Source organism: Eptesicus fuscus, chromosome 3 (assembly GCF_027574615.1).
Source record: "Eptesicus fuscus isolate TK198812 chromosome 3, DD_ASM_mEF_20220401, whole genome shotgun sequence".
Taxonomy (NCBI): Eukaryota; Metazoa; Chordata; class Mammalia; order Chiroptera; family Vespertilionidae; genus Eptesicus; species Eptesicus fuscus.
Window position 1 is genome coordinate 19,379,351 of NC_072475.1, and position 16,271 is coordinate 19,395,621.

Below are 16,271 nucleotides of genomic sequence, written 5' to 3' on the forward strand. Positions count from 1 at the left end.
TTGTATATCTAGCAAATATTAGATTTGCAACACCTTGGGAATGATGAAAATATTTTTATTTTTGCAGGTTTTATTTAATATTATATTTATTTTTGATTATATGTCAAGAGTAAGAAAAAGAAACTCTGTCTTCAGTTAAAAAAGGTTAGTGCCCTTGCTGGTGTGGCTTGGTTGGGCATCAGCCCATGCATCAAAAGGTTGCAGGTTGGATTCCTGGTCAGGGCACATGCCCAGGTTGCAGGCTCAATCCCTGGTTGGGGGGCATGCAGGAGGCAGCCAATCGATGTATAGCTCTCACATCAATGTCTCTCTCTCCCTCTACCCTCCTCTCTCTCTAAAACTCAATAAAAATATTTTTAAAAGGTTACCAATAAATTCCTACCAATAATACTATCATTAAATTCAATCAATTATGTAATATATGATCTTGATTACAATGCAATTATGTATTGTCCTGTGAATTGAGTTGTATTTCTTAAACCAGTGTTTCTTCATAAAATAAAACATATTGAAACATTTTAATCTCATGTGACATGCTGTGAATTTAAAACATCTTTAATCTTTCAAAAATTAAATATTTCAAATTAGTCTTTTACATGTTCAAACAGTTCTAATAGGGAAAAATAAACAATGACATAAAAATGCGGTAAATTTTATGAACATATACTATATCTTTAAATATGCTAAATGCATTGGAGGTGAACTGAAACTTGTTTCTCCTTATCTTGTCCTGCTGCCATCATGTCAAGGAAACAACTTGGGAATTAGAAATAAGTAATTATGGGAATGATAACACTTATGTTCAATCAATGCTAAGAAATACTAAAACTTTACACACAATAGAAAGGGACAAAATTGACCCTTAGTAAAGCTAAAGTGATTATTTCATGCTCATGCACACTCATACACACACACACACACACACACACACACACACACACACAGAATTAGAGTATATCCATCCCTAGGAAAATGTAAATTTCCCATGTAAACTAAACAAGGAAATACATAAATTTCCCCTTGTTCATCAAAGATATTGTATTTTAGATACTTGAAAAGAAAGCCAACAACACCCATGGTCAGAGCCCTCCAAACTTTCTCTCCTGCTGCCACTGTCCACGGGGCCAGCTGGTTTCCACGATGGAAATGCTCTTTCTATGCTGTGACGTGCTACACAGATGTAACCTTTCCAACTTGCTTTGGGATCATAGCTTATGAAATTTAACCCTATGGCACGTCGATTTTTGCTTATTCTGAAGAAATGCTGCTGTATTAAAAACAACAGCCGAAGCATGAGTAAATGTTGGAAAAACAATTCCAGTTGGATCCATTTCACGTGGTGGTATGATCTGATACACTCCCATCATCCAGTTTAAAATACTCACAAAATATGTTATAAATGGCAAAAATGTCCAAGATTACAAAAACAAAGCTTAGAGAAGATGGCATTGGGGGTGGTGGGGGGGGGGGGGGTGGGGTAATTTCACTAGTTGAAATATCAACAGGGTTAGACTAAAAAACCACAATTCAGCCACAAGCCAGGAAACAACCTGAGAACACAGCAATTAAGAATGCTGAAGTTCCATTGCAGCAAATTGGGCATTGCTGCCAATTTAATGGGCTTGCCACACAGAATTCCTTATGTAATTCCAGAATGTAATTTGGTTATTAGCCTACTGAAGTAGACAGTGCCCTCTAGTGGACACTCATTTCAAAAGCACTCCTCGCTGCCACCATCCTCTCTTACTTGAGTGGGCTCTGCAGTTCACGCAGCAAATTTGCTGCGCGCACATTGCAACTGCTGGCAAGCCCACCCTCAACTTAGAGACCAGCCAGCTGTGAGGAGAGCCAGACAACACTGAGTAGTAATTGTCAGAAGAAATTTTGAAGCAAAATCGGGTGCAAAGTGCAATGACTAGGAGCGGGTGGAAAGTTTTGTTCTCTCAGTTTTAATAATGCCTTCTAGAAAGGCAACTGGTTCAGGGGCTTTCAAAAGAAAATCTGGGATATGTTGTTTAAGGGTACACACTTGCAACTAGTAGATTTTTAAAAAAAATCTATAGCTCTGTGCCCAGCATAGTGATAATTAACAATACTGTATTATAAACCTCAAAGTTGCTAACAGACAAGATCTTAATTGTTCTCAACATAAAAATAATGATTATGTGACCTGATGGAGGTGTTAGCTAACACTACGGTGGAAATCATACTGCAATATGTAAATGTAGCAAATCCACATGTTGTACATCCTAAGCTTCCACAATGTTATGTCAGTTATGTCTCAATTTAAAAAAAGAAAGAAATGATAACAGAGAGAACAGTAATACAGAGTAGGAGACTTTTTTTCCATCATGAAAGCAAGTTAAAAAAAAGACTTTTAAATGTATTTTGAACAAGACTGTAATTATATGTGCTACCTCTATCCTTAGTGATTGAGAGTGACTAACACGCTATAAGCTATGAGTAACAGAAATATTGTAAAATAAAAGATAATTCCAAATAAAATAAAACACTATACAAGTATATAAAATAAATTACACAGTTTATATGTAGATAAATAGGTAGGAAGGTCATTAATTTAATAGAGACAGATTCATGCATAGAGTTGGGGGATGGGCCTGGGTAGGGGGTGGAGGGATTGAGCAAAAATGAAAAAAAAAAAAAAGGAGAAAGAACTCATGGACACTGACAACAGTGGGGTGATTGCCGGGGAGGGGGGGAAGAAGATGGAGGGTGGTATAGAAGGGTATAGGAGGGATACATGGTCATGGATGGAGACTTGACTTGGGATGGTGAACACACAATACAGCGTACAGATGATGTGTTATAGAATTGTGCACCTGACACCTGTATAATCTTCTCAAGTACTGTCAACCCAATAATTTTTTAAATATATTTTTATTGATTTTAGAGAAGAAGAGAAAGGAAGAGAGAGAAACATCAATGATGAGAGAGAATCACTGATCGGCTGCCTCCTGCACACCCCCAACTGGGGATCAAGCCTGCAACCCAGGCATGTGCCCTTGACTGGAATCGAATCTGGGACCTTTCAGTCCACAGGCCGACACTTTATCCACTGAGCCAAACCAGCTAGGACCCAATAAATTTTTTTTTAAAGTTAGGCCCCTTAATCTCTCTACTAAATAAACATTAAGCAAACATTAAAGAATGTACATTTAAAATGGCAATAAATCATCTGTTTGTGCAATAAAATGGCATGTTCCAGACAGCCTGTGTAATCCTTGACTAAGCATGTCCAAACCTCTGAATTAGGATTTGCAGCTATGGTTGAAAATAAGGTGCATATATTTAAAGTCAATAAAAACACTAAGACCTTGTCTTCCTTTCAGTGTCTGTCTTTAAATCAGGGATCCAGTGGTTGTTCTAATCACAGATCCCGCCCCCCCAAAAAAAAAAAAAAAAACATTTTTTTTCTTACATGAAAAGATTCAAAAAGCCTGCAAGCACCGGGGTACATACATGATAATAAAGGTGTTGGCAAATTTTATCTTAGGATATGGAGTCCCTGCAAAGGCAGAAAGAAAAGGAGCCCTGGGAGCTATCCTAGGCGATGGGGTACCTGGATGGAGCAGTTGTACAAAAGCAAACACAAGGACAGCAAAACAAAACAGGTGAATGAAATCCAGGCACCAGAAGATCTGCCGTGCACAGCAACAGCCACTGCCAAATCTGAATCGACAAGAAAGCACTCCAGGGGCCAGGAAAAGGGCTAGTCATCATCTAAGTTAGCAAAAATAATCAAATCAAAAAAGACTACATGATGTCTCATTGTTTCACTCTTAGAAGCAGACGTTTTTTAATAGCTCAAGGGAACAGGGAAAATAGAAGACAAAGAGGAAAGACATGCTTCTGAAAAGGATTTATTACATCAAGTTTCAAAAATTATTTTAAATTCCCAGGGAAATCAGCATTGTCGTTGCTTTGTATGGGGAATAGTCGCTTAGATTTATTCACATGGTTACCATTTTGCTGCTCTTCATTCCTTCCTGTATTTCCGTGTGTCTACCTGGACTCATTTCCCTTCTGCTGGAAGGACTTCCTGTATATTTCTTATAGGGCTGGCCTCCCAGGGAAAATCCTCAGAATCTTTACCTACAAATGTTTTTATTTCACCTCCACTTTTAAAGAAACTTTTCACCAAGTAAAGAATTCTAGGTCAGCAGTTACTTTCAATACTTTCAAGATATCATTCCATTGCCTGATTTGCATTGATTCTCTTGAGAAGTCAGTCATTCATTTTGTTGCTGATCTTATAAAAGTTAATATATCTTTTTGTCTCGGGCCTCTCTGTTCTTTATATTTTCCCCTATCTTTGGTTTGAAATAGTTTTAGTATGATGCAATTGCATGGTATTTTGTTTGTTTTTCCAATTTATCTATGCTTGGGTTCATAGCTCTTTATGACTCTAGCTCAGTTACTCTCAACACTTTCGAAAGTCTCAATCATTTGATCTTCAGATATTGCTTTTGCTCCAATAACTCCTTTTATTTCTGGTTAAAAAATTACATTCAAGGACCTTTTCAGGTGTCCAAGTATCCTTTATGATCTTTTTGTATTTCCCATTCAGAGGGGTGTGTGGGACTGGGTGAAAAAGGTGAAGGGATTAAGTACAAATTGGTAGTTACAAAATAGTCATGGGAGTTAAGTAAAGCATAGGAAATATAGTCAGTAATAACTATGCCAGGTGGGTACTGGAAATATTGGGGGGAGCACTTTGTGCATGGTTGCCTAATCACTATGCTGTACACCTGAAACTACAGTAGGTCCTCGGGTTACATCGGAGATCCGTTCCTAGGGCGCACCGTAATGTGATTTTCGCCGTAAGTCGGAACCCACCTACATAAGCACCTACATCACTCACATGGAGCACATACACAACAGTAATGAAGTGAAACAGTATAAAAAAAAAAAAAAGTTTAAAAAAAAAGATAACAATTCCTGACCTTTACTTGTGGTAAATAAATAACAAAAAAACATAAAGCACACATGTACATATGTCAAAATGACGGAACTTCTTTTTTTTTTTTTTTTTTATAAATAAATGGGAGACGGCGACATAACCATGAAACGACGTACGTCGAGTCCGACATAACCTGAGGACTGTCTGTAATACAAAATGTTATTGAATGTCAACTGTAACTGAAAAATAAAATTTTAAAAATAAAGTTAAAGAAATAAATAAATGAGTGTTCATGAAAGATCTCATCGAATGAAATTTGAACAAAGATTTGAAAGAAGTAAGCAATGAACCATGTGATACCTGGAGAAAGAATGTTAAAGGTAAAGAGCACCAAGAACGCAATCCCCTGAGGGAGCCTAGAATCTGTGGTGACTGGGGATAGGGCTCCTCAGACCTCTAAATGAGTGCCCCTCCCCCATTTCATGGTGTGTTGTCCCACTCTGTGCACTTAGCTGTATAACAAGTCACTGGCCCATGGGACAGCAATACCGGGAGCCAAAGAAAACATGGAAGTTAGTGGCATTAGGCCAACAGACAAAGCAGACCTGGGACACCAGGCTTCAGGTTTGGGCTGAGTATGGACAAGAATGCTCGACAGGCAATATCTTGATATTGATTTGAGCCGCTCTGCCCAGGTCAGATGTTATATTCAGAGACATGAAACACAGGATATGTGTCTTAGGAGTTGTGGATTGAAAATATAGAGAAAATGTGAAAATATGACATTTGAATGGCTGAGCATTTCCCCAAATTGATGAAAGACATAAAGCCATAGGTTTAGGAAGATCAGCATGTCTTGAACTGAATAAATAATAAGAAATATAAATCTAGATACATAGTTAAAATAACAGAACACCGAAGACATAGAGAAAAATCTTGATCATAATTTTAAATTGTTATTCACCTTGTTTCAAAACCAACTTTAAGTACTTAACTTAATCCTGAGTTGCATGATCTTTCTCAAACTGGATCAATCCTGTCTATTTGAACTTTTTTTTTTTTTTACCATGCCCAATAAGTACATCTACCCAGTTTGTAGACCTTTGAATGTCATGTGAGATGTGAGCTCAGTCTTCTCTCATTTGCCTTCTTCCAGAATGCCCTGTTCTCTGCCATCATCCCTTGAAGTCTTGCCTGTGGTATAAATTACAGGGTGGTCTCACCTCTACCTTGACCTTCTCTGATGCTGCCAGCCCACATCTGTGCCACTCACAACCATATAATACCTGGCATTGTTTCTATTTATGAATGTGTATCAATCACCTTGTTCAACTGAACAACTGACTCTTAAAGGAAACGTACAATGATGATGGTTTAAAGCTGTAGTTCTCTAACTCTTGGATCTAATAGCTCCTTAAAATTGTGGGGAATATAGCATTCCCAGCTCTTCTTTTTTGCTTAAAGTATATTAAAAGCCATCATTCACTATCTATGTCATTTCATAAGAGAAAGGACATTTTAACAATAAAAACCTTATCGAGGACATAATCTCATATAAATTTAATAAGCTTACCTTAATGTAAAGCTCACAATAGTGTTCATATTTTCCTGCCTTTACTAAAAATAACTAATAAAATATTGATCAATGGCAGCCCCAGTTGCTCTAGGCCAGCGTTTAGAAATCACCACCGTACTGTTATGTTGATTGCCCTATTTCCTGTGGCTAGACTTTTGGTGCTAAAATATTAATTTTTGAATGATCAGATGAAGTAATCAAAGTCAAATTATCTTTATTTCCTCACATTTTCCTATTCTCATCATGAATCTTGACTCTCTTCCTCACCTCTCATTCCCAGTCAGGCCATTGAAAGGTTTTTATAAATATACTAGAGGCCTGGTGCACAAAATTCATGCACGGGGGGCGGGGGTGGGAGGGGGAATCCCCTCAGCCCAGTCTGCACCCTCTCCAATCTGGGACCCCTCGGGGGATGTCTGACTGACGGTTTAGGCCCAATCCCTGGGATCGGGCCTAAACTGGCAGTCAGACATCCCTCTCACAATCCTGGACTGCTGGCTTCTAATCGCTCACCTGCCTGCCTGCCTGGTTGACCCTAACTGCCCCCCTGCTGGCCTGGTCGCCCCTAACTGCCCCCTCCCTGCCAGCCTGGTTGCTCCTAACTGCCCCCCCTCCGCCGGACTTGTCGCCCCCAACTGCCCCCCTCTGCCAGCCCGGCCACCCCTAACTGCCCCCGCTGCCAGCCTGGTCACCCCCAAATACCACCCCTGCCAGCCTGGTTGCCCTCAACTGCCCTCCCGCTGGCTTGGTCACCCCACATAGCCTGCTGTTCAATCATTTGGTAGTCCCTCACTAACCCCCCTGCTGGCCTGGTCATAGGCAGCCATCTTGTGAGGGTGTCAGGGTTAATTTGCATATTACCTCTTTATTATATAGGATGTTATCAATGCAACAAACAAAAGTTTATCTTTTCAGAATTTTTATCTGAAAGTTTTCTGTGCCTCTTTGAAGCAAAAGCAGTTTTTATTTGCAACTCTACCACATATATTTAAAGGTGAATGTCAGTCTGACTTCTAGCTTTCCTTTATTGTCTCTTACGTTGACCTTTATTTCTTATTTTTACTTTTTTATTGTAATTCTAAATTTAGCACCCTCTTTTCTCTAGTTTGGCCTGGTTTTTACTTCTGTTCTTTTCTCAGCTATACTTAGATTCTTACATAACTTTAATCACTTATTTCCACCTACATTTTTTCTCATTTACAAAAATATTTTTCCCTCTGCACTTAGAATTCATTATTTTTGATAGTTAATTTTTATTATCAAAGCAATATAATTAATTATAGAATGTTTTAACTTATTTTTGAAATGAAAGAATATCACTCACAAATCTTACTCCCAAAGATAACCATTGCTAATATTTTTATGTATATCCTGTATTCTCTTAGGGTCTTTTACTGGGTGTTAACACCCTCCCCTCTAAATAGAAAAAAGGATTATGCATATGATAATTAAAAGAATATGCAGAGGTCCTAGATGGAAATAATGCAAAGATAAAATACATTTGCTTATTAATATTCACCATCATTGGTCTGCTACCATTAGAAAATAAGATGATGCATCAAACTATACTATTTGAATATTGAAGATGAAGAAACATATGACTTAAGATTCTTGACTATCAATATGACCATTGCTGTGATCTATACAACTCTTCTTGAGGATAGCAAAAGGAATACTTTTGATTTAACAAGTATCCTAGCAGTGTCCCCATTGTGAAAACAGTTGTCTATTGTTATTATGTGCTGTACCAAGATGTCATCTATTATTGATTTCAGAGGTTGCAGTATATTTGAGAGACAATTGGCCTGCCTTCTTAGAAAATCTTTTTTATCCCAGAGACCTTCTGTGGGGGTGATGTAATTACCTACTCATTCCTCCTTTACTCCACCACACATATATCTCACCAGCACAGGCTAAAAGCTGTGGGAGGCAGGGGGAACTAGATGGGAGTGTAGAGGGATTGAGCAAAAAAAGAGAAAAAACTTATGAACAGGGACCACAATGTGGTAATTGACAAGAGGAGGGGTGGTGAGAAGGTGAAGGAGGATATGGAGGGATAATGGTGATGGACAGAGAATTGACTTTGGGTGGTAAAAGCACAATGGAGTATACAGATGATGTATTGTAGAACGGTGCACCTGAAACCTGTATAATTTTGTTAACTAGTGTCACTACAATAGTGACTGCTTGTTCAGTCATTTGGTCTTTATAATAAATTCATAAAAGGAAAATAAAATATAAAAAGTAAAAGCTCAAAGAAAATCAAATGTTTTAGTCAATACAAAAAATTCATTTGATGTTGAAAACTTTAAACACAAAAATTATTTATTAACATTATCTATATTATAAAAGGCCCATGGCCATAGCACCATAATGACCAAACAAGTAGCGGCTCTCACGTGGGCAGAGCGGGGCAGGAGCTACTAGCGGTGGAGAGCTAGGAGAGGCGGAGGGCTGGGCATGAGCTACCAGAGGTGATGGGCGGGGCAGCCAGCTGAGGCAAGCGGAGGCGAGCTACTCGTGCACAATTTTGTGTGTGCTGGGCCTCTAGTATTAATATAATATAGTCAATAAACTTCAAATTCAAGGCCAAGCTTTAAAGTAAAAATGGGAATTTTTGGTGCCAGAAAATAAGAGGAAACTTAAACAGCAAGTGAGAACTAAACAAATGTCCCACAGCACATATGGATTTAATACGTCTAAATGGTCTAAATGGCTGTATTTTTAACAACTTCACCAGGATGCTTGTGGTGGCCATGGGCCTGATGTCTGCAAAGTGGAACTGAGCTTCCATCTAAAGAAGAGAATCTGCATGAGTTGTATTGTACAGTTTTAAAAGGACCAGAGAGCCCTAACTGATTTGACTCAGTGGATAGAGTGTCGGCCTATGGACTGAAGGATCCTGGGTTCGATTCCAGCCAAGGGCACATACCCAGGTTGTGGGCTCGATCCCCAGGGTGGGGCATGCAAGGAGGCAGCCGATCAATGATTCTCTCTCATCATTGATGTTTCTATCTCTCTCTCCCTCTCCCTTCCTCTCTGAAATCAATACAAATATATTTAATAAGTAAATAAATAAATAGACCAGAGAGTCTACCCACTGTCCTTGGGATACAGCAGAGGGCATCTCATCACGATGGGTCACTGGAAGAATCATGATAATCTGATGCAGATGAAAAACACCAGCTTGTGTCTGTGGTGTCTGAATTTACACATTTACTAGAAAGACATTCTCACAACTAAGGTCACTCAGCTTCCAACAGGAAAATAATTCTCACGGACAATGAGCTCATTTGTACAAATTTCAGTTGTACACAAAGGAAATAAATTGCCAAAACCAGAATTAGCAGCTTCCAAAATGGGGGAAATTTACATCCCATCAATCCTTTTAAACAACTATAAAAGAGATACTATAAAGCAGCTTTAAAATATTCAAAGATAAAAATAATATAACCAAAGTTCAAGAAAAAAACATAATGAGGAATATAATAGTTTATTGAATTAACATTAAAAAACTCAAACGTTTAAACAGTTATGTTGGACAGTGCTAAAAAATAAAATTGATGAAGTGATAGATAAATATAAAGAAAGCACAGAGACTGAAACATAGTCAGATAAAAGGATGGAAATGTGACAGCTAAGATACAAAGAAAGAATTAGATATTCCAACTGATATCTACTACAGTTGTAGGAGAGATTCCAGAAAATAAAGGAAAAACAATATATGAAAAGATGATGTTGGATAATTATCCAGATTTGAAGAAATCCAGAATACTCAGATCAAAAACACTTGTCAAATCCTGAGTAAGATAAATTAAAAACAAATCTTCATGTAGAATAACATATCATAAGGAAACCCAGAACATCCTATATAATAAAAGCCTAATATGCAAATTGTCCCCTCCAGAGGTCAACCAGGAGTTTGGTCACTCACAATGACGTGTACTAACCACCAGGGGGCAGTGTGGAACATGGTGGGCCTCGGCAACATGGTGCTAGCAGCAGGCAGTAATGGAGGCACTGCTGGCCCCAATGGGCCCCCAACAAGAGCAGGACTGCGGCAGGATGGTGGAGCAGGTGAGCAGGCGGCACCAGGTCAAGGCAGGTGCAAGTGGGGGCCCCGATTGCCCCGCCAAACACCCCGCAGGCAGTGACCAGCAGTGGGGGGCCACTATCTGTCTCCCAGGCACTGAGGGAACCAGGTGGAGTACCCCTCCACCTTCTGGCCCCAGCCGATTGCCCCACAGGCGGGATAGTGGAGCAGGTGAGGGGGTGGCACCAGGCCACAGCAGGGTGCCAGTCGGGGCTGTGGGGCTGCAAGCCTGGGGGCACAAGCTGGGACTGCTAGCCTGGGGGCACAAGCTGGGGCATGATCCCCACAGGCCATCCTGAGGGACCCCACCCAGGCACAAATTCATGCACCGGGTCTCTAGTCAAAGATAATGAGAGAAAAATGCCAACTTAGAAAACACAGATCACTCCCAAGTAATAATTACCAGATTGTCAACAGACTTCTCATGAGAAATGATACATGCCAAATCCAAATGGAATAATATCTCCTAATTACTGAGGAAAAGTAATATCTTTGTAACCCAGCCTCAAATATCACTTAAAAGTAAGGACAAAAGAGCCCTGGCTGGTGTGACTCAGTTAGTTGGGCATTGTCCCATGCACTGAGGAGTTGCTAGTTTGATTCCTAGTCAGGGCACATGCCCGGGTTGTGGGCTCGATCCCTGGTAGGGGGTATGCAGGAGATAGCCCATCAATGTTTCTCTTCCTTCCTCCCTTCCCTCTCTCCAAAAGTCAATGAAAAATCTTTTAAAAAATAGATAAAAGTAAGGACAAAATAAACATGTTTTATATACCTACACCCAAGAAGAGACTTCATACTTAGAGAAAGCACAATTTCAGAGGGAAGTGCTTTTCCCAGAATGGAAGTTGAATCTAGAAGGAAGGAGTTCAGACATAGTATTTAAGGTACTCATCTTCTCTGGACAGAAGATACAATGTATCTTAATATTAAGCTTTGTTAAGACATGTGCACATAACAATTTAACAATCTTTAAAATAGTGGTTTTCAGCTAGAAGTGAGCTTTACTTCTCAGGAAATTTTAGCATTGATTGGAGATAATTTTTGGTTGTCATAACCCAAGGAAGGGGGTACTACCAGACATTTAGTGGGTAGAGATTAGGCATGCTGTTAAGAAGCATCCTACAGCCCTAGCTGGTTTTGCTCAGTGGATAGAGTATGGACCTGCAGACTGCAGAGTCCCAGGTTTGATTCCAGTAAAGGGCACATGCCCAGGTTTCAGGCTCAATCCTCAGTAGGGGGCATGCAGAAGGCAGCTGATCAATGATTCTCTCTCAACATTGATGTTTCTATCTCCTTCTCCCTTCCTCTTTGAGATCAATAAAAATATATTTTTAAAAAAAAAAAAGAAGAAGCACCCTACAATGTTCAGGACAAGACCTCACAACACAGAATAATCTAACACAAAAAGTAATTTGTACCACTGTTAAGAAACCATGATTCAAGTAAGTAAAACAGAAAGTATAATAACTTTGAATCCAATAGAAGAAAACATGAAGTAAGGATGTTATCCAAGGCAGGAAATTCCAAAGAGGTCAAGAACTTGATAAAGAAATAAAATGACAGAAACGTAATCATTGTCAATATAAGCAAAATAAACTTATTTAAAAGGCAGATATTCTCAACTTGAATAAAAAGAAATAAAATTCAGCTATTGAAAAATTCACATTTACAACTTCATGGCATAAGAAGTATTAAAATAGAGAAATGAAATTATACTAATAAAGAGAAAGATAATATAGCAAATGGCATTACCATTAGAGAAAAGAGAATTCAAAGTTAAAAGCATTACTATGCATAAATATGAACATTACTTGATGACATGATAATTGTGAACCCATATGCATACTATAACATATGCATACTATAACATATGTCTATAATAACAATATGACCCAATATATATATATATATGGGAAAATAGCAAATAGTTTTCACAAGAACTGATAAATTCAGCAGATAAAACAAAAGTATAACTGGGGATAACTTTTACAATATGTGTAAAAAGCTTGATCATATACCAAAAAAGAGCATAAATATTAAACTTTCCTTTAGCTCCATTGACATGACAGAAATATTAAGTGTTTTACAAGCATGCATGGCTCTGGCCTAGGTAAAAAAGCTGTAACTTTCTGCTTTGCAACTAATAAGATTTTCCATTTTTGACTGAGTATCAGAACACTGAATAGAGCCTAAACTAGTTCCAACAACCTCTAAATAGAGTAGTTTTTCACTCTAATATATGAAAAGTATGAGAAAGGAACACACATGTATCACCTTCTAAAGGCTCTATGTTTCTATAGAACAAATAAAAAATTTTAGCCCAATTTTCTGAGACTTAAACAAGGAATCTATATATGTAAAAGGCTAAGTGACCTGACTGGTAGCTATGATGTGCACTGACCACCAGGGGGCAGACGCTCAATGCAGGAGCTGCCATGATGCACACAGGCCATTTAAAAATAAATGGCACCAAAGACCTGGCACCAACAAAACAACACTCGGCTTCCCCCAAGTGGGACACAGGCCCTGCCACCATCCTGGAGCTACACCCCCACCAAATCACAGCCAACACTGCCAAGACCCCATAGCGCAAAATGTGGCCCACAGCCCAGCCCAGAAAGAGTTGCTGTGGGCACCGGGTAATGATGTCACATAGCAATGCCTAGCTTCCTCTCCCTAGCAACTAGCCTCCTTGGAGTTTCTTCAGCCCAGGAACCTGACTTGCTTAATAGCCAGGTGTAAACATTTTACAGTTTAACCAAATGTTTGTGAAGTGTTTTCACGTGCCTCATCTCATTTTATCCTCACAGAAGTCCTGGAGTAGGTAGATAGGAGACTTGGTAGAATCCTATTTTCTTTCATTAGCCGGAAAATGGAGATTTAGAAAGTTTAGAAACTTGATCCAACTGAAAAGAAGTAAGAAAGGGTGGAACTTGATAATGACTTCAGGTTTTCTCTCTGAGCAGAATATAGTCAAACACTGTTACAGTTAAATATTTTACCCTTTGTTCTACCTGTGTGATCTACAATAATAATCTGCTTCGTGTTGATATTTACTGCTGTGTTGCTGACAATTAGCTAAAAGAGAAGTTGGGGTGCTTCACTGGGCTGGAAAAAGTTTAGCTACATGAGAAATCAGATCTAATTAAGCAAGTTTATTCTATACATATAAAAGGCTAAGTTGAGCCCTAACCAGTTTGGCACAGTGGATAGAGCGTCGGCCTGTGGACTCAAGAGTCCCAGGTTCGATTCCAGTCAAGGGCATGTACCTTGGTTGTGGGCACATCCCCAGTAGGGGGTGTGCAGGAGGCAGCTGATTGGTGTTTCTCTATCATTGATGTTTCTAACTCTCTCTCTCCCTCTCCCTTCCTCTCTGTAAAAAATCAATAATATATATATATATATATATATATATATACACACACACATATACATATACATATATACACACACATATATATGTATATACATATATATGTATACATATATAAACATATATACATATATATATATATATATATATACATACATATATATATATATATATATATATATATATATATATGCTAAGTTGACTCGCACATGCACAATTCATATAAAGCTCCCACTGGTGCCAATTGCACGAGTGTGTTTCCATCTATCATTGTTGATCATGAATTTGGTTGACACTTCTATTATAGAGAAAGGGCGAATAGCGAGATTAAAATATTTCTTCTAATTAATTTCCTTTCAATGTGCACAAATCTGTGCACAGGAACACTGGTGTAAAATAAATGCTGCAGTCTGTATAATCAATCCTTCCCCTTTTCTCTCTCTAAGGGTCCTCCAAAAATGCACTGCCTCTCTGCTTAAAAATAAAGTTAGTTAAAAAAAATATTTGAGGAGCCCCTGGCCAGTGGATAGAACATAGGCCTGTGGACTGAAGGGTCCTGGGTTTGATTCCGGTCAAGGGCATGTAGCTCCTTTGCAAGTTCCTCCCCAGCCTGGGGCCCTGGTCAGAGCACTTGCAGGAGTCAACCAATCGACTGTTTCTCTCATATCGATATTTCTCTCTGCCTTTCCCTCTCTCTCTTCCTTTTGCTCTAAAAATCAATGGAAAAATATCCTCGGGTGAGGATTAAATATTAATTAAGTAGATCACCATTTAATTATTTCCTAAGGGAACTATAAAGTTCCAGAAACCGTTCTCATGCTTTTTCCAACTTCATATGTCCTCAGATAATTAGAATAAATAAAGTCATGCCAAAGTTTACATAATTTATATAAGGCTGTAAGACTGTGTGTGGATATGCCCACAAACATTTTAAAACTTGTGTCAGTACCACAGAGAGCTATTAAAAACTCATGTGAAACAAAATTATTGAACTGTAAGTTTCCACATATGGTAATAAAAGTAGACTAAATTTGAAATGAAAATGGTATAAAACTTTCATGGAAGAAAAAATCATTTTGAAAATATATTTTCCAAATGGTATATTTATAATAGCCAAATTCAGTGGTAACTGGAAGCTATAGATGTTTGAAGAGGACGATAATGCTGAAAAGTAAAAAAAAAAAAATAAAATTTAATAAAGTGTAGTATTTTTCCTTTAAAATTTGTGTGAGTGTTTTAAAGCGAGTTGTATATGTCTGGACTTGAAGGACAGAAAAACATACTGAGCATTTTTGCTGGTGTTATTTACTGACACAGCAACACTGCCTCCTCCAACTGTACTCACAGTGTTAGAACACTGTTTGTTATGAATTTGAAGGAACAGAAGTTTTTTTTATAGCAAAGACATGTTCAAAATTGTGATGATTGTATCCAACTGAAAGAAATCTTTGGTCTGTACTAGAAATTATAACCCTCAAGGAAAAAAACAACTATACAAAGGATAAAGAAAAAGGGAGAAAATCATGCAGAAATAGTTTTAGACACTATGTTTCCATCATTAACCATTTAAAAGATACTGGCTCTTTGTTCATATAATTTCAACATCATTAGTTTATCCTTAGTTATATAAATCCGTACAAATTTCTATATGTTTTTATATTACTGGAAATCCTTGCATAACATACATGTTCTGCTATTAAAATTATTTCACATTCTACTTAAATGTCTTCAATAAAATGGTAGTGCGCATTTTATGTGTATTTCTGAATTGACATTCTCAAGGGATATATGCCAATACCTTTAAATTGGACTCCCTCAAATTTTAAAACCAAAAGTGTAACTGACTTGCTCCTTTACTAGCACTTTGTTTTTCCCCTAAATATCTTAATACGTTTTAATAAAATGTACATTTTATTAGCATATTTCTTATTTAATGGATATTTTTCAGAAGGAATATAATTTTATGTCAGATATGGTAGTATAAAAGTTATGGAATGACAACAAAGCATAAAATTGTGTTGTAGTTGTTCGCTGGATAGCTAAACAACTTGCTAACACCCAGAATTGCAATGTGCAAAAAATCTCCATGAATTGGCAAAAGTATAAATTCCTATATGATCTAGACTAATTAAGTCCTTATAGAAACTGTGAATGTTGAATCTTCAAACATCAAAAACCTACGTGTGTGGTGTATGTGTACCATGGGTTGACAAATGTTTTTTGTAAATGTCCAAATAGTAAATATTTTAGGCTTATTCATATATACACAATAATGCACACTGCAATGTGTATACATATACCTACTACA